This window comes from Lipotes vexillifer, unplaced genomic scaffold, assembly GCF_000442215.2.
Source record: "Lipotes vexillifer unplaced genomic scaffold, Lipotes_vexillifer_v1.1 scaffold589, whole genome shotgun sequence".
NCBI lineage: Eukaryota > Metazoa > Chordata > Mammalia > Artiodactyla > Lipotidae > Lipotes > Lipotes vexillifer.
Window position 1 is genome coordinate 28325 of NW_006796123.1, and position 20103 is coordinate 48427.

General features: G+C 41.8%; 1 pseudogene; it reads right to left on the minus strand.

Moving 5' to 3' along the window:
* Positions 1 to 4530: 4530 nt before the first annotated feature.
* Positions 4531 to 20103, minus strand: part of LOC103091342 (actin-like) — a 37007-nt pseudogene continuing 21434 nt past the window's right edge.

Here is a 20103-nt window from a genome sequence, read left to right on the forward strand (position 1 = left end):
GGAAGCCCCCTGAGTGTCTTTTATAGTGCCAGAAAGTAAGGAAATGATCAAAAAAAACACACAAAAATGCACACAGTGGTGAACATGTCAAAAGGACATGGGAGTCAATTGAAAGAGCTCCCAATGGCCAAATCTGGGACAACTGGAGCAACAAAATAAATAATGCATGACTGGATTATAACTTGAAATATAAAATAAATACACGAGTCCATACTGACATAAATGATCGAATCAACCAATAAGTGGAGGAGAAGGGACAAATCTGTGGAGAAAAATTCTAAATAATTGATGTAGGTACTCTGCCCACAAGGAGGTGAAAGCATACTCCCGACTCCTTGTGTGTGAGCTGTACATAGTGACTTCTTTCCAAAAAGCACTGTGTGGAAAGGGGAAGAAAGAGGAACTTTACAGTGGAAAAACCTGACAAGCACCATCCCAGGCAGTTGATCAAGGTCAACATCAACAGTGACAAAGTAGTCACACTGACAGCATGTACCTTTGATATGATGTGATGAAAACGGCACTTTACCTCTGTGGTCTTCCACCTCAAAACACATAACCCCAGGCTAATCGTGAGGTGAAAGTTCAGACGGAGGGACATGCTACCAACACCTGACCAGTACTCCACAAAACTGTCAAGGTCATCAAAAACAAGGAAAGTGAGATACTGTCACAAGAAGAGGAGCCTAAGAAGGCATGAGGACTGAATGCAATGTTGTATCCTAGGTTTGATAAATGGAGGTGTGGGGGTGAAACCGAGCAGGATCCTGTAGGGCTCCTGGGCATGGAAGCCTTTCTGTGTCCCCCGTTTCTTGTTTGTAGGGAATAGACTCCAGCCTCCATGACCTTCCCTGAGTTCCAAAGGGCATATTTGAACAGTTGCTAATCAGGGAAGGGAGGGGCAGCCAAGAAACAATAGTGCAGCCTTGGGGCAGGGTCCTGGTTCTGCCTCAAGAGATACACATAACAATATCTCTGAGCTCTTTACACAGCTAAAACCCCCAACAAATGGAAGATGTTAGCATTCTTCATTCCAGAGAAGACCACCTGAAGCCAGAATAAAGGAACCAGAGAAGCTCATCAGGAGACCTCCTGAGACCAGATTAAAGGAGTGCAGGCCCTGCACACACCCGAATCTTATTAGCAACCCCAGCCTTGAACCATTGCTATAAAACTCCTCACCAAATCCCCCCAGGTTGGAACACACAGTGTTGAGGGCATGAGCCCGTTGTGTCCCCCTTTGCCTGGCAAAGCAATAAAGCTATTCTTTTCTACTTCACCCAAAACTCTGTCTCCAAGATTCGATTTGGCACCAGTGCACAGAGGCTGAGTTTTCAGCATAAGGGGCTTCCTCTTAACAAATAGGATAAGCTACACTATGCATACGTAGCCCCAGGACCATGCCTTCTCGGGGTTAATGAGGATAAATAAACCAACCCTCAGAATGTCCTGGGAAACTGCCAATAGCAGAAGGTCTCCACATGTCCCTTATGTGCTCCTCTATCTACTTTGTAGATTAACCAGGCTAGTAAGGCAAAGTTACTGACACCTAATCAGAAAGGAAAGTGAAGTCTACAATATTTAAATGAATGAGTTGTCCTTTGATTAGAAAGCTGAGAAATCTTTTTAAAATTCAGAAGCATCTTCCCTGAGTTATAAAGTGACAAAAAAATTAAACTGTCAACAAGATCTGGGCCAGCCCAGGGCCAAACACTGCTCTCAGCCAAACACTGCATCTCCCAAACTCATGTATGTTTTGTGTGTGTGTGTGGTTTTTTTTTATTAAGTTACAGAAAATTTTTAGAAAGATTTAAACTTGCTAAGAAATAGTGGCACCCTTTTCAAATTCTGATTCACATGTTCTATCACTAAGTGGTTCATTGTGTTTTGGGGTGTGTGTTGGGGGGGGGTGAGTGAGGATATGTGTGTTTGAGCTCATTAACAGTTCTTTCCAAACTAGGAACTGGAAGATAAACCTCAAGGTGCAGTAGATAAAATCTTAACTTATTAGGAGATAAAAGGGGAAAGCCCTGACTTAAGCTTCAGGGCTCTTCAGAGAGCACCAAGTCTCCCACTGAATCTGACACTTTCTTTCTTCTTAGCCTGTGTCCAAGGAGCTTCAGGACACCTGTGTGTAAATTAAGATGAGCGTAGAATGAGCACTTGCTAGTAATAGTGAACAATTACTGATACTTATTAAAGGGTACTTATTAAAGGGCCAGTCACAATGTTAATCACATGACATGTATTTCCTCATTTAAGCCAATAACAACCCTGGGAAATGAGTGCAAGAATCATTCCAATTTTACAGAGGAAGAAACCGAAGCTTTAAACTTGCCCAAGGCCCATGGCTAAAAATGGCTGGAGAGTTCACACTCTTGACCTCCACGTTCGTCCACTCTGACAGCTGCTTCACAGATCTGCACGTTGTAACAGTGCTGAGAGGTCTACGACCCAATGAAGAGAGTCCGAAGTAACCAGAGAGGAGTGAGGGACCCACAAAGGGGTGGAAAGTCCAAAACCAGGTCGCTCATCCAAAGATTATCAGAGAAGTGGACACTGCCAAAGGGAAAGATAGAGTGGGTAGTGAGGTCCCAGGTGCTGACATGTCAGCGTCATCCAAGGTGATGGAGGGAGAAGCTGAGGCATCAGGGAGGTGACAGAGTAACCACATATTTCCTTGGGGGCAAGTCCTGTACTTCCCGCTGACTGCACTGAAGGGGCTAGAGTAGAGGAGCCAGACCACTCCTTACAGTTCCCCACCCAGAACCAGCAGGGAGGGAGAGGACTCCCCAGTGAGTTTAGGGGGAGGCCCTACTGCACTCCCATGGGCTGCTTTTCCTCCCAGCTCAGCAGGTGATGGAGCCAGCTGAGGGCAGGATGGTTGTGGGTAGAGCAGCAGGCAGGCTACCTGCTCCATGGAGACCGACACCCTGGGCAAGCAGAAATAGCAGCTGGTCCTAGCAAAGGGTCCTCTTCCCTTCTTTGTGATCAGCACTGTGAACAGGTGGGGCTTGGTGAATCCACGTGGGGTGGCATCAGTGTTTGTGCCTGTGTTTGGCTCGATAACAAGGGCACCTAGGAGCTCTGTCTCAGAGCTTCCCTCCTTACAGGATGCCTCTCCCCTCCACCCTGGCAGAAGACCCCTCCTGGGGGTAGCAGATCAGACAAGAATTGTGGAGATACAAAAAGGAGAAGAGAGCTTTCAGGGGATGTCAGAGCCAATGTTGGTGACAACACTGAGACAAGGCAGTGTGGGGCTTCCTGATGAGGGTAGGGGCTCAGGGTTTACAAGAAAGAAAAACCAGGGTCCAGGGACATCATGGGCAATGAAACAGCTCCACCTCTGGGCACATACAGTGGATGTATGGCCCATGGGCCACTCAGCAGCTGCCTCCATCTCCATATCCATGAAGGCAGGTTAGGTTCAAGCAGGCAGTGGGGCAGGTCAGACCAGAGCTTGGCTAAACACTACATTACATCCTGAATCTACCCTGATCTCAGCCCTGAGACTTGCACCCGTTGCTCAAAGCACTACGGATGTGGTACTTTGTCTCTCCAGTTGGGAATGATGTGTAATGAGGGGTTTGAGCAAGTCCTCTGCAGTTCTCGGTGGGAAGGGTATGGTCACTCCACATGCCAGGCTTTTGTGGAGAAAAGCCCTACCGCAGGGCATGCGAAGCCATTCTGCCAGGCAGTGAGTCCGGGCTGAGGCATTGTAAGGGAGAAAATACAGGTCCAAGTGGGTGGACAGAATAAAAGGTTGGCAGGGTCGGGGGGAGGGCTGGGAAAAAAACAGAAGCTTCAGGTGCCCTGACCCAGTAATTCTGTAAGAATTAATTAAAGTTAATTAATTAAGTTAATTAATTAATTAATTTAAATTTGGGGGCAATGATAGAGGTAACTCATTCTGCTCTAGGTGTGACTATGAGGTAGAACCTGGAGAAGCCTGCCCCCAACTACAGCTAAAGGACCCTGGTCAAGTCTTTCTTTTCCCTTAAGGTGTGTACTTTTATTGAAAAGTCTCAGCCAACTCCCTGGGAGACCAAAAATCTTCATACACTGAAAGTTGGATGACAAAATAGGGGTCATGACGACTGACCATTCAAACTGAAACAAAATAAAAAGCAAGTGTTCAGGCAGAAGATTCAAAAATGTGGATTACATAATTTACACAAAAGCAATGCTATCACCCTCCCCCGAGTGAACCTGGGTGAGGTCTGGGCCTTTCTCCTTAGGGAGACATGAGGAGGTGTTTGAGAAGGTATGGAACTTCCTCTAACAATGCATCTCATGATATTCGGAATGACTCTTTTAAAAAGGACAGTCAAAACACTCAGCCACATTGCAGATCTTTGGTGGATGCAACTTCAACTGACTGCTATCACCTTCACCATTCAACTTCTTAAATCCTGAGTCAACCAACAGTGAAAATAAATTTAAATAAATAAATAAATACACCATGCCAATGTCATCTCATTTTCTGCACAAGTCAGGTTTTGTCGAGAAAGGATGTAACACACTGTTTACCTAGAAGCATTTTTGGTGGACAGTGGAGTGGCTAGACTCATGGAACTCCTGCTTGCTGATCCACATCTGCTGGAAGGTAGACAGTGAGCCCAGGATGGAACAATCAATCCATGCAGAGCACTCAGAAGTGTGATGATCTCAGTCTTCATCGTGCTGGGAGTCAGAGTGGGAATCTCCTCTATCCTGTTGGTGAAGCCTGGGTACACAGTGGTCCCACCAGAGAGCACCGTGTTGGAAAAGATGTCACATGTTGTGGACATCAATGTCACACTTCACAATGAAGTTGAGGGTAGTTTCATGGATGCTTCCAGATTCCATGCTCAGGAAGGAAGGCTGGAAGGGCCCCAGGGCAGTGGAACCACTTGTTGCCAGTGGTGGTGACTTGGCCTTCAAGGCACACAGCTCTTCTCCAGGGATGAGCCGGAGGCTGCAGTGACCATCTCCTCTCCAAGATCAGGGCAAAATAGCAGAGCTTCCCTTGATGGCTTGCACAATTCCCTGCTCGGCCATGTGGAAAAGCTCTGTGAGGCAGTTCCTCAGGTCCCGGTTAAGTCCAGACACAGGATGGCGTGAGGAAAGGCATAGCCCTCGTAGATAGGCACAGTGCATGGGATTTCATTGCTGGACTCCATTACATGCCTGTGGCACAGGCCAGAGGCATAAAGGACAGCATAGCCTAGATGGCCGTGTTCATGGCTGTGGTGCTGGAGGTCTTCAATATGATCTGGGTCTTCTCCTGGTTGGCCTCAGGGTTCAGGAGGGACTCAGTCAGCAGCATGGGGTGCTCCTCAGGGGCCACATACACTCGCTTTATAATGTGATGCTAGACCTTCTCCTTGATGGGCTATTCAGGGTAGAGTTCCCTCTTACTCTGGGCCCCATCATCCACCTAGGAGTCCTTCTGTCCCATGCCCACAGTCATGCTGTGGTTGCCCATGATGGAAGGGAAGACGGCTTCAGGGCCATGATCCTCTGAAAGGCTGGCCCTACACGTGCTGGAGCCACTGTCGACCATCGATGTGACAATATCATCACCCATGCTGAGCTTACAGGGGGAGAAGTGGTGAGAGGACAGTGCTTGGTCTTTTGCTCACCCCAAGGTAGCAATCAAATAAGGCAAATAATTCAGTCTCCCCTGTCAGTGTACTTGGAATGGCCATGCACTTTTTGCAGATCAAACAAGCAGTTAGTGGCCAGGAAGATTTTTCCCCAAAGTTCTTCAGGCAGTTGAAGTAACAGCTGCATAAGGGTGCAGGGGCCAGGCTCCTACAGTCACATTCCCAGCTTCAAACTGGGAGGTGAGAGCTGGCATCTGAAAATGTCCTTCCACTCTCCAGTCTGAAGCACACATTGCTGAGCCCAAGTATAGCTAATGCAGCATCCATCATCCTAAGTGGGCCTCACCCTCAGGACCTGATCCTCTGTCTCCATCACACCCCTGACAGATGGGAATGGGATCCAGACAAGCAAGGACCCCTCATTTCTGAGCACAAGGCACACAAAGTGAAGAAGAGGATGCTGAAATTTGGGTCCTAAAAGAAGTAACATTTAAGCTTGACAGATCATCCAAAAGATGCGTTTCAAATTCCAAGGGTAAAACAGAGAAGTGGAAGGCACATCTGCTGGGAAGAGAAGCCAGGCCTGTAGGAAGGGGATGTGGGATGGTGGGGAGCCAGGCTGGTGTCATTCCTGGGCTGAAATTAAGAGGACACATTGGCTCTGTGTGTGAACAGAGCGAGGCAGGGTGGTTCCCTTAGCAAAACAGCCCATCATCCTGGCACAAGGAGGAGCTAACTTCCTCCAGGCTAGTCTCTTGCACTCCATTCCCTGAAGTGGATTCTCTGTGTAAATAAATTTCTAAGAAGTCTCTATATGGGATACAAAGCTGTACTAGAGGAACACTGAAGTGTGTGCGAGAATTACCCATGGGAACTTGTTTTAAAATGCTGATTTTAGGCAATATCCACAGCACTGTCCAATTCTCAGGGAGCAGGTTCCAGGGACATACACTGGAGGGCAGAATCTGTATTTTTAATTAGGATCCCCCAAGTGATTCTGATGCAGGGTATCCAAGCCACACATTAAGAAACAAAAGCATACACTCGTTAACATATATGCACCCAATATAGGAGCACTAAAATACAGAAGACAAATACTAACAGACATAAAGGGAGAAAGTGATGGGAATACAATAATAGTAGGAGACTTTACCACCCCACTGACATAAATGGACAGATCTTCCAGACAGAAAATTAATAAGGCAACAGAGATCCTAAATGACACAATAGAACAGTTAGACTTAAGTGATATTTTAAGAATATTACATCCAAAAAACCCCCAGAAAACACATTCTTTTCAAGTGCACATGGAACATTCTCTAGGACAGACCACATACTAGGACACAAAACAAGCCTCAACAAATTTAAGAGGATAAAAATTATTTCAAACATCTTTTCTGACCACAACAGCATGAAACTAGATATCAACCACAAAAAGAGAAACAAGGGGGAAAAAAAGATTTCATGGAAAATAAGCAACATGCTACTAAAAAACCAATGGGTTAATGATGAAATCAAAGAGGAAATTAAAAAGTACCTCAAGACGAATGACGATGAAAACACAACCATATTAGACGTATGGGATGCAGTAAAAGTAGTCCTAAGAGGGAAGGTCATAGCAATACAGGCCTTCCTCAAAGAACAAGAAAAATATCACATAAACAACCTAACCGACCACCTGAAAGAATTAGAAAAAAGAAAAGAAAAGAACCTCAAGTCAGCAGAAGGAAGGAAATAATAAAGATCAGAGATGAAATAAATAAAATAGAAATTAAAAAACAATAGAAAAAAAATCAATAAAACCAAGAGCTGGTTTTCTGAAAGGATAAATAAAATTGACAAACTTCTGGCCAGGCTCACCAAGAAGGAAAGAGAGAGGACCCAAATAAACAAAATAAGAAATGAAAGCGAACAAATATCAACCAATACCACAGAAATACAAAAAACCGTAAGAGAATACTATGAACAATTACATGCCAACAAATTGGACAGCCTAGAAGAAATTCGAGAAACATACATCCCACCAAATCTGAATCAAGAAGAACTAGAGAATATAAACAGACTGATCACTAAAAGTGAAATAGAATATCTAATTAAAAAGAAAATCCCTGCAAATAAAAGTCCACGACCAAATGCCTTCACTGGGGAATTCTACCAAACATACAAAGAAGAACTTATACCAATCCTTCTCAAACTCTTCCAAAAGACTGAAAAGGGAACATTCCCAAAGTCATCCTATGAAGCCAACATCACCCTGATACCAAAACCAGACAAAGACACTACCAGAAAAGAAAATATCTTTGAAGAATATAGATACAAAAATTCCTCAACAAAATATTAGCAAACTGAAGCCAACAACACCTAAAAAGGATCAAACACCATGATCAACTTGGATTCATCTCAGGGTTACAAGGATGGTTCAACAAATGCAAATCAATGTGATACACCACACCAACAAAAGAAAAGACAAAAACAACATGAGCATCTCAGTAGATTCAGAAAAAAGCATTTGATAAAACTCAATACCCATTCATGATAAAAACTCTCACCAAAATGGGTATAGAGGAAACATATCTCAACATAATAAAAGCTACTTATGACAAAACCACAGCCAACATAATACTCAATGGTGAAAAGCGTAATACCTTCCTGCTAAAATCTGGAACAAGACAAGGATTCCCACTCTCACCACTTCTATTCAACACAGTACTGGAAGTCCTAGCCACATCAATCAGACAAGAAATAAAATGTATCCAAATTAGAAGAGAAGAGGTAAAATTGTCATTATATGCAGATAACATGATAGTCTATATAGAAAACCCTAAAGGCTCCACACAGAAACTATTAGAATTGATAACCAAATTCAGTAAGATGGCAGGATACAAGATTAACATACAGAAATCTGTTGAATTCCTTTGCACTACCTTTGAAATATCAAAAAGTTTAAAAAAAAATCCCTTTTAAAATCTCATTTAAAAAATACCTAGGGGGACTACCCTGGTGGCGCAGTGGTTGGGAATCCACCTGCCAATTCAGGGGAGACAGGTACAAGCCCTGGTCCAGGAGGATCCCACATGTCACAGAGCAACTGAGCCTGTGCGTCACAACTACTGAGCCTGCACTCTAGAGTCCGCAAGTCACAACTACTGAGCCCACATGCCACAACTACTGAAGCCCATGAGCCTAGAGCCCGTGCTCCACAACATGAGAAGCCACTGCAATGAGAAGCCCGCACACTGCAATGAAGACCCAACACAGCCAAAAATAAAATATAGATGAATTAATTTTTAAAAAAGCCTAGGAATAAACCTGACCAAGGACGTGAAAGATATATGCTGAGAACTATGAAACATTATTAAAGGAAACTGAAGGTGATTCAAAGAAATGAAAAGATATCCCATGCTCTTGGATGGGAAGAATTAATATTATTAAAATGGCCATACTACCGAAAGCAATCTACACATTTCACGCAATCCCTATCAAATTACTCATGACATTTTTCACAGAACTAGAACAAATAATTCTAACATTTATATGAAACCACAAAAGACCCAGAATTGCCAAAGCAATCCTGAGGAAAAAGAACAATGCTGGAGGCATAACCCGCCCAAATTTCAGACAGTATAGTAATCGAAAGAATGTGGTATTGGCACAAAAACAGACATTTGGATCAACAGAACAGAATAGAGCCCAGAAATAAACTCATACACTTTGATCGATTAATCTTCGACAAAGGAGTTAAGAATATGACAATGGAAGAAAGGTAATCTCTTCAGCAAGTGGTGTTGGGAATGCTGGACATCTGCATGCAAATCAATGAAGTTAGAACACTCCTGCACACTATACACAAAAGTAACTCAAAATGGCTTAAAGACTTAAAGACATGACACCATAAAGGGGTTAATATTCAAACAGCACGTACAACTCAATATCAAAAAAACAAACAACCCAATCAAAAAATGGGCAGAAGATATAAACAAACATTTCTCCAAAGGAGATAGCCACATGGCCAATAGGCACATGAAAAGATGCTCAACGTTGTTAATTATTAGAGAAATGCAAATTAAAACCACAATGAGGCACTACCTCACACTGGTCAGAATGGCCATCATCAAAAAGTCTACAAGTAATAAATGCTGGAGAGGGTGTGGAGAAAAGGGAACCCTCCAACACTGTTGGTGGGAATGTAAATTGTTGCAACCACTATGGAAAACAGTATGGAGGTTCCTTAAAAACTAAAAGTAGAACTACCATATGAGCCAGCAATCCCACTCCTGGGTATATATCCAGAAAAGATAAAAACTCCAATTTGAAAAGATACATGCACCCTAGTGTTCATAGAAGCACTATTTACAATGGCCAAGACATGAAAACAAACCAAGTGCCCATCAACAGAGGACTGGCTTAAGAACATGTAGTATATATATACACAGTGGAATATTACTCAGCCATAAAAAGGAATGAAATATTGCCATTTACAGCAACATGAATGGACCTAGAGGGAATCATACTAAGCCAGGCAGAGAAAGATAAATATTATATCATTTAGGTGTGGAATTTAAAAAATAGTAAAAATGAATCTATGTACAAAACAGAAGCAGACTCACAGAAATAGAAAATAAACTTATGATTACCAAAGGGGAAAGGGGCAGGGAGGGATAAAATAGGAACTTGGGATTAAAAGATACACACTACTATATATTGATATAATAGATAAACAACAAGGTCCTACTGTATAGCACAGGGAACTATTGAATATATTCAATACCTTGTAATGACCTATAATGTAAAACAACCTGAAAAAAAAAAAATATATATATATATAACTAAATCACTTTGCTGTATACCTGAAACTAACACAATGTTGTAAATTAACTATACTTCATAAAAGAAATTAGTTTATATATACAGAGATGAACATTTTGCATTACTATAGTGAGACAATTTATCATCAATTTTAGTCCTTTTTATGAAGCATTTGAGACAACTGTTCATATACAGAAGTAGGTGCAAATGCAAGGAGCTTAATTATAATAACATCCTTCACTTTCTTTAATTCTTTACAAGCTACATACAAAATAAAAAACATAGCAATCAATCAACAGAATTAATTTAAATTGCCTATCCATGGACAATCTCTTTAAGTCTTCCTTCAGCTCTAATGAAAGCCAGGAATTGTAACCACCTGAGTTGCAAAAGGCAATCACGGCGATCACTGCAGCCATTCACTTTCTCAACAAGCACCAGGATCCTGAAGTGCCCACTTGGTTGCTCCCTAGATGCTTTTCCACCCCCAAGCCAACGCACATAGTAACAACTAGAATGGGTGATACTGATGCCTTTCCTTAATTACATGTGAAAGAGGAAGGGTGAAAGGAGAAGTTGGAAGTGAGAATCTACAGACCACTGGCAATTCTCAGGCAGATCAATTTCAGGAAAGCAAACATATGGAAACTGAGAATCTGGAATCATTGTTCCCGTTACTCCTGGGGATACCAACATGTACCCTCAAGGAAATATTTACCTGAGGGCTGAAAACAGGTTGATAACAGGTGGGATGGCTGAAAGGGGTAACACCTGGTTTTGAGATAGAGCAATGTTAACTGCAGATGGTTGAGAAGTACCTGAGAGACAGAGGCCCAGCTGAGGTGGCAATGATATTCCGAGCATATTTGTGAACTATTTCGCATTCCAGAGATTCCCAGAAATAGTTGGTGATAAAAACTGGATTTCTTGCAGTCAATGTGAAGGAATCCCAGAGTGTTTAACCATGTAAATGAAATAGCATCTGATTTTCAAATGAGAGGAAAAAGCTGTTCCCCCTATTCTCTCATGAGTCACCCCAAAGCAACAAGGAAACAAAAAGGCAAACTCCGTCTTCAATAAAACCACAAAATATCTATAACTCTGAGCACAATATATGAAGTGTGGCCACCATATGCACTGGAGGTAAAACTGGGGTGTGGGAAGACACCAAGTCAAGATGCACGCGACTGCAAATGAGGAGAAAAAAGGCAGTGCACGCACCTTGGGATATACTGAAGAAATATGCAAAAGAATAAAAAGATATTGAAAGGTATACCATGTTCTTGACATGATAACAATTTCAACATGATAAACATGATAACAATTTCAGCACTTTCTTAATCTATATTTTTATGTGATCCCAATGAAACTACCCATAGGATTTAAAATTAGAGAAGCTGATTCAAATTCTCCTATGGAAGAAAGAAAAATCAAGAACAAACAAGATTCTAAAAGGGGACAATAACAAGGAAAAAAATGCTGTAGGAGATACTTAACCATATTATGAAGCTAGAGTCATTAAGAGTGTGGTGCTAGTACATGAGTAGCCATAGCTGAAAAACAGATTAGAAAGTCCAGAAATAGACCACCCCCCCAATTTTTTTAAACCATAATAAAGGTGAATTTTCAAATTGGTGGAGAAAATATGGATTATTCAATGAATGGTGTTGGGACATCTGGATGGTAAATCAGGAAGAAGGAAATACATTTGGATTAATATCTCATATTATACAATAGGAAAAATTCCAAATTGATCAAATATTTAAATGTTACAACCCAAACCATAAAAGCACTAGGGGAAAAAATGGAAGAACATTTTTATAATTTCAAAGTTGGAAAGGTCTTTCTACAGGTGAAGAAAAACCTTGAAGTCACAAAAGAGAACACTGATAAAACTCAACCCTGTAAAAATAAAAATGCACATGTGGAACAGCCACCCTATATCAAAAGATAAATGACAAACCTGGAAAAATATTTCCAATCATATTATATTCAAAACCCTAATTCCTTTCATGTCTAAGAAACAAAAACAACGACCAAAGAAAAAGAAGCGTGAACAAAGCATATCAAAAGACAGTTCATAGAAAGGAAAATCAAACAATTCTAAAAATGCGAAGGTATTCAACCTTGGCCCCAATGAGAAAAAATGCTACTCAAAGGTACAACAAGCTCTGAGTTTCCACCTGTCCCGCTGGCAATGAGCAAAAGTTTGAGAACTCACCGGGGTGATCTGCCAGGTTTTGAGCTGTCTTTCGACTCCATTCCCACCCTTCCAAACTCTGTGACGCTGGAGCGGAGACTGCTCACCTCATCTCTGCTTTGCCACCTGGCGCCTGCGCAGGCACTGCCAATAGGAGATGCCAGAGGGGAAGAGGGAGGCTGAAAGAGGAAGAAAGGACTAGCTCCGCCCTCTCTGCTTCCTGGGCCGGTCCACGTTAGCCCAGCAACTGTTTCCACCTGCAGCGTCAGTGCTTCACCTTTGCAGCAGCAGAATCCAGTTTGTGTTTTTTTTCTAACACAGGAAGAGTCAGCCTGACCTTTCCTCCTTCAGTGAACCATCAGTAACCAATTAGCGCTCATTTCTCAGAAGTCCACTTGGGGCCCATGGGGTCCCTCCTCCAAGCTCACAGCACCAGCTGAATAAAATCTTCCTCCGAAGAGGTCTGCATTTCAATACTGTGAGGTCCCTCCTCTAAGCTGAAATACCGAGTGTTATGAAAGAGAAAATGTGACAGTAATAACATAGCAAAACAGGAGTGTCTATGCAGGAAATGGGTTCCCCCAGCATGGTCTGCCCACAGGACTAACATGCAATCTTCAACACACGTATGCTATGAAGTGGGTCTTCTGAGCATTTCTGAACCAAACTCGAGGCTAAACTCTAGCAAATCTCTAATTTTCCCTTGATGACAGGATTTGTAACAGCCCAGGTTGAGGTTTGACCCGGTGTTTTCCATTAAACACTATCTCTGAAAGATATTCTTTTAAGGAAAAAAGCCTCATGCCAGGTACTGCTGAATGCCACTCTAGTCCCCTCTGTGGTCACCTCACTGGACCCCTCCCAGAGGCACAAATCCCCAACAGTACCTGCACCACTCTGCCAAAAGCACTGAGAAGTCCTGCAGCAGAGAAACCTGTTTCCTTTTGTTCACACCGCCTTTTATCGACCTCGGAAATCCACCCCCCACCCCGTCTTTTCACAATGAATAAGCTCTATTTTTATCCTAAAGCAGTTTTATGGGAAGCGCTTTGGAAAATGCTGTCCTAACAGTGGGTCACTTGGCCTGAGAGAGAGGACGGTCTTTTACTAAAGCACAGACCACTGTCTGAATTGTCCAATTTATTTAAAAGCAAATGTTATAGACATAAATCAGGAAGATGATGCTTCTGTGTGGCTGGTAAATGTATCCTGCAAGCAGGTACATATGCAGACAGAAAAGTTAGGCCTTTTGTAACAGCAATTCAGGAACCAGAAATGTGGGGAAAAGGACATGATAAATGAACTCCACCAAAGCGACCCTAAAGTCCTGCTTTCCAGAAGAAAAGCCACTTGGCCATTTGTGATTAATTTACTAGCAGTGATAGAGCAATCTGTGCTTTAGGAACACAAAACAAACAGACAAAACGCAGAAAACAAAACAACAACAAAAAACCCACAAACAAACAAAAATGAAGACCTCCAGAAACTTGTGTTTTTAATAAAGAGATATTTAATCTTCAGCACAGATTCAACCATTGAACACGTGTGCTGAGAAAGTATAGAGCACAAAATGATGACTTCACCCCACATCCCAATAGTCCCTGTGCAACTGGGTTATGCCAACCTGAGCAGCACAATTTCAACTGCAGAGACTAACATCTTACATTACCTCTCAAAGTGCGATGGTTATTATTCTGACTTATAGCTAGGGGGGTGGAAAGGCCTACTTATTGCACATTCTTTATAGGAATAGCACAAATAAGATACTTAAGTGAGCGTGATGTGAAAGAAGTCACATACAAGGGTAAGCTGGGATGAAGTGAGAGAGTGGCATGGACATATGGACACTACGAAATGTAAAATAGATAGGTAGTGGGAAGCAGCCACATAGCACAGGGAGATCAGCTCTGTGTTTTGTGACCACCTAGAGGGGTGGGATAGGGAGGGTGGGAGGGAGACACAAGAGGGAGGGGATATGGGGATATACGTATACATATAGCTGATTCACTTTGTTATAAAGCAGAAACTAACACACCATTGTAAAGCAATTATACAATAAAGATGTTAAAACAAAGTCACATACAAATCCACTGAAATAATTTCCAAATGTGTACATCTCGCTTATTTAGTTTATAATGACCAGAATCATTTAAAATATATATATATTGGTCAGTCCAAACTGACAGCTGTATTTGAGCTGGGTCTTTGAGCAGGGGTAAGATCTAATCTGGTGATAAAAAAGGCAGAAAACATTCTGCTAAAAAAAAGTCGGAAGTAAAATCTAAAATCTGATGATTAGTATAGTATGGACGTGTGGAATAAACTAATGAGATGAGTATCATTTTCTTTTCTTTTATTATATTTTATTTTTTAGTATTCATTTTAGAGAGTAGTGGGAAGTAGAACTGAGTGGATGAGTGGAATTCAACTACGAAAGGTCTCTGAACCAGATACTGCAGGTCAAAGGGAGGAAATGGCAGTTCCTCGGCAAAGTAGTAGCATCACTGAAGCTCTGCCTAAAGGATCAACCTGAAATTGACCTGCCTCTTGAGAGGGAGGGGGGAAGAGACATTAGGAAGGAGATGAGCAGAAATTCTCCTTCGGTGATCCATACATGAAGTAATTAAATCCTGCACAATAGTGGCAGCAATGAGAATGGAAAAGATGGAAAGTGAAATTCTGAAACAATCTCAAGGGCATTTAGAGATTGTTTTAGAGATTGTGTCTGATGCTTAACTCCAACATGTTAACTTGGTCACGGGTCAAGTTTTAAGGGCTGGGAGAATTACAATGTCAGTATAAGGAGGTCATAAATTGGGCTTTAGACGTATTAAACTTGAAACGATAAGAGGATTGCTCAGATGAAATGCCTTGAAATCTCAGTGGGATCAGGCTTAGGTCAGCAAAATCCTGGGCTGGATTTGGCCACCACCAAAACAGAGGTGACTGTGGACTTCCATTGAGGGTAATGGTCCTGAAAGTACAGCCCTGGGAATTGAGGATACTGACCGATATTTTTAGCTCCCTGGAAGAAATATCTCTTAGCTGCAGTGCGGATAAACTGGATTAAAAAACTGTGATCTTCTCAGGGGGTAACTTTGAAGAAAACGGGGGAGGCAGAGGGAGCTTCCACCTGTAGCATACCACCCAATGCCAGAGATAAAGCAAGAGCCACACCCCGCCAGAAAATGTGCCTGGCTCCTCCAGCACTGGAGGAATTGCTTCCTCAGGTCATCTGTTTTTACTGGCTCTCTTCCCTGAGTGCTCTCTCTTTACGCCTTTTGGGAGATGAGGTCACCTCCCTCCCTATATTTCAACCCAGCTGAGGGAGCATCATCAGGCATATAAGATCTAACTCGGTGAAAGATCTAACTTTCTTGCAGAAAGCATTCCAAACAGGTAAAAACATCATAAATATCATCTAAGAGTTGAGGTTGAGTATAGAATGGACGTGAGGAAGATATACTGAGCTGAGCATCCATTTTGGTGAGCAGTGGGAAGTAACACTGGGTGGATGAGTGGAATTCAGCCACGGAGGGTGGCTGAACCTGATAACACAGGTCAAAGGGAGGAAATGGCAGTTCCTCAACAAAGAAGCATAACCAAGCAGGACCCTATGCGGCCTTCCCAGGTAAGACCTCCACCCCACCCCACCCAATGTCCTCTGCCTGCCTCTTGTTTGTAGAAAAGCTTTAGTCTCCCAGGCCTCCCCTGAGTCTCAAAAGGCTGGCTCAAGAGTTAATGATAAGGAAATGTGAAGATGTAGAAACACAGAACCCTTGCTGGGCGGGGAAACTGGTAACAATTTATACTATAAACCAGCCACAGAGCAGAGTCACTGAACTCCCAGTTCCCGGAACAATATAGATAAAGGTCTGACACACATTCCCAAGTTGTTTTTATAGGAAGCAGACCCCCGCCAGTTGAAAACTGCTGACCTCAAGCATGTCGACCCCACACGGGTTGAAGCCAGAAGATGCTTGAAACTTCACCTTGATGCCAACCAATCTAAGAATTGTGCACGAGCTGATCATGCACCCTCAGCCTCTCCCTCATACTGCCTTTAAAACCTCCTAACCAGCAACTTGGAGAAGGTCTTAGGATATTAGTCCACCATCTTCCCAGGTTGCTGGCCTCCTGAATAAAGCAAATTTTCCCACCAACAGTTGTCTCTCAAGTACAGGCCTTTTGAGCAGTAAGCAGCTGAACTTGGGTTCAGTACCGGCCTCGTCTGGTTATAGGAGTAGCATCACCAAGGCTCAACCCTGGGATGGGAATTGGCCTCCCTTGAGAAGGGAGAGGAAAAGCCCTACGAGTACATCCCTGGAATTGTTATCTGGGGACAAACCCAATGCCAGTGATCAAAGAACCACATACAGCAATGCTGGGAAGCTACTTATTCAAAGTAAGCCCCACTAGATAAGCTCCAGTAGAGAAACACCAAGGATGCACTAAAATCTGGCTGGAGCTATGTATCTCAGCACACACCTAGTTAACATTGGGACTCCTCTGATGCTGGCAGAACTCACATAGAAGTGAGGAGAACAGACAGGAACATGGGCCACTAGTCATCTGGTAAACATCAGCCTGGATGGTTCTACTGTCCAAAGGTGAATAAACTGAAACAAAAATGTTTAACAGGTAGATAAGGGGAGTACGACTCTAAAGATTCAGGGAAAAGCATACTTTGAGCTACAGCAAATAATATGAAAGTCTAAAGTGTATTTTGCATTCTGAATAAATGTCATGAATTCATGAAAGGCCTTGTGAGAGCAGATGAAAGATGAGGTGGAAGAGAACTTAAGGAACTTAATTTCAGAGGAAACTTAAATTCGGAGATAAGAAGAAACTGAATGAAATGCAAGTTGAAATAACAACAAAAATATAGCAAGAAAAACTAAAAGTCAACAATAGAAATAAAGTCTGCTTTGGAGTGAAAATTCAAATTAGAGAGGTAAAAAAGAAATAAAAAGCTCTCTAAGAATACAAAAGATAGGGTCAAAAGAAAAAGCAATGCATGAAAAGATGATAATTGTAAACAGTTTACCTTTAGGAAAGAGGTATTTGTTTATCAGAGAAGGATTTTGTTCAAAGATATTGACCAAAACAAGCCACTAATGGTGGCTTAGCCAAGAGACAAGTTTATTTTTCCCTCCTGTAGCAAGAAGTCCAGAAATGACAGATCTGGGCTGGTAGGGCAGCTACCTTACCAGGGACCCAGACTTTTTTTAGCCCTTGCTACACATCTTTAGTCTATGGCTCTGTTCCCCAGCTTACAAGATGGCCGCTGGCACTCCAGCCACCATAACCACATTCCAGATTGAATATGGAGGAAAAGGAAGAGCAAATGCAGCATGCCAGATGAGTCGGCTTCCCTTAGAGAGCTTCCCCAGAGGCCCCCACCCAATGACTTCCAAATATATCTCACTGGACTCAAGTATGTCATATAACTACTTTTACCTGCATGGAAGACTGGGAAATAGAGCTTTTAAACTGAGACCATTCCAAAATTAAAACAGAGTTCTATGAGTAAAGAAAAAGGAGAGAGGGGATATCAGTTGACAAAGAGCAGCTTATAACAAAATTCCTGAGATGAATGACAAAGGAGCAGAGCCAAGTCACAAAAATATACAGATGAAGATTGTCCTGTGCTGATTTCTTCCAGTGCAAATCAGAAGATTTCAACGTTTCCAGTAAATTCCAATAAAAACAATAGCAAGAAAGACCTATATTCCTAGATATCTTGGCAAAATGCTCTAATTCCATTTTTTAAATCCTAAAAGTATCCAAGCAATAAAATTTTTGAAAAAAGATTATCTAGAAAGAATATAAATTTAGGCTAACCTCAAACTTATCCATGATCTCCAAAAGTAAAGAATCACAAAATAATATCTCAAGAGTCTTGGGGCAAAAGTTATTACACAAAAATAATAGTCACGGTCCAAAAACTATTTATAGAAGTAAGAGAAATATACCCCCCAGAAATCAAAAGACTCAGAAAATAGCCACTTAAAAACTTGCTTAAACATATGTTTTCCTTCCAAATCTATGAATAGGAAACTCATTCTGTTCATGTTTAAGAATAAATTTATTCTGGATAGACCTAGAAGTTATCATACTAAGTGAAGTGATAGACCTAGAAGTTATCATACTAAATGAAGTAAATCAGACAGAGAAAGACAAATGTGATATCACTTATATATGGAATCTAAAATATGATACAAATGAACTTATTTACAAAACAGAAACAGACCCACAGACATAGAAAACAGACATATGGTTACCAAAGGGGAAAGAGGGTGGGGAAGGGATAAATTAGGAGTTTGGGATTAGCAGATACAAGCTACTATATATAAAATAGATAAACAACAATGTCCTACTTTACAGCACAGGGAACTATATTCAATATCCTGTAATAAACCATAATGGAAAAGAATATGAAAAAGAATATATGTATAAGAATAAACTTATTCTTAAAATTTAAGAGTGAGAAACATGGACTATAACAGACCATAATTTGGATAAACTGGAACATAGTAAAGAGGTCTTGCAACCAATTATATTTTCCAAAGATGGACACAGCCGTACCTTCCATCCTACATGTGACGATGTATGGCTCCATGTTGAGAAGAATTCTTAGAATAAATCTGTGCTCAGCAGGAAAGGATGACTGGCTTAGAATTACTAACATGACAAGATGGAAATAAACAAATTAGCTTTTTATCCAAGACAGCATAAAGAGAAAAAAGTAGGACCTTATGGGGCCTTCCTAGAACAGACCTCACCTCCAGTGTCCTCCACCTGCCACTTCTCTGTAGAAAAATTTTAGCCTCCTAGGCCTTCCCCAAGTTACAAAGAGTAAATTTAATCAGAGAAGTGAGAAAATGCAGAAAGAAAGGAAAACAGTCAAGCAAGACAAAATAATAATACTTTAGCCATTACACAAAGTCAAAGACCTTTATTTCCTCCTCAAGAGCTATAGATAATATTCTGAGCCACGTCCTTTGAGCTGTTTTGCAGATACTGAAATCCCCACCAGGTGGGAGAAGTTAACCGTATGCTGCCCACAAGCACCTAGACCCCAGACCAGCTGGAACCAGAAGGTTGATCATGTTGACTCCTGATTATCTCATGACCAACCAATCAGAAGAATGTCCACAAGCTGATCACACACTTTACAACCCCCTTCAACCCTGTCTTTAAAAACCTTTTCCTGAAAGCCTTGGGGAGTCCAAGCCTTTTAAGCACTAGCTACCTGGACTCCTTGCTTGGTGCTCTGCATGCACTTTCCTTCACCATAACCTAGTGTCAGTAGATTGGCTTTACTGCACATGTGCAAGCGGACCCGAGCTTGGTTCAGTAACATAAATAATGCAATAACCATGAGATGAATGAACTAATTTATCAGATAGACCCTGAAAAGGCCTAAAGCCCAAGGAGAGTTTACAGATAAAGGTTTTCTAAATTCCAGGTAATACTAATCCTGACATCATATTCATTTTTCAAGAG